Below are 482 nucleotides of genomic sequence, written 5' to 3'. Positions count from 1 at the left end.
GGTTTATTTTTTCATTTAATTTTTATTTATTTGTTTATTTATTTATCTATCTGTTTATTTATTTTCATCCATATATCCATCCATCTATCTATTTACATGTATGTACATATTCATTCGACTTGATTGTTGGCCAAGATGTTTTCTATTATATTTCATCATACTGTAACCCATTTTCGACATTACATCACACACATCACCCTTGTATTACACCCAGCACGTCATCCTTGTATTACACTGCACGTCCCCCTTGTATCATACACCGTGCATCACCCTTCTATTACACCCAACATATTACCCTTGTAGTTCATCCTACATATTCTTCAAGTCACCACTTTATCCTTGTTTTCCGTCAAGCATGCCGCACTACCACCTCACGCTACACGATTCCCTTGTGCTTTATACATGTCATAGTCATCTATATACCGAGAGCTTTTCCCCCTTCTCATCTTAGCTCCTCGTGGATGACGGTTCATACCTGCATC

Source organism: Oratosquilla oratoria, unplaced genomic scaffold (assembly GCF_046742065.1).
Source record: "Oratosquilla oratoria isolate Oo_2021 unplaced genomic scaffold, ASM4674206v1 SCAFFOLD47, whole genome shotgun sequence".
Lineage (NCBI taxonomy): Eukaryota > Metazoa > Arthropoda > Malacostraca > Stomatopoda > Squillidae > Oratosquilla > Oratosquilla oratoria.
This window is presented reverse-complemented; position numbering follows the sequence as displayed.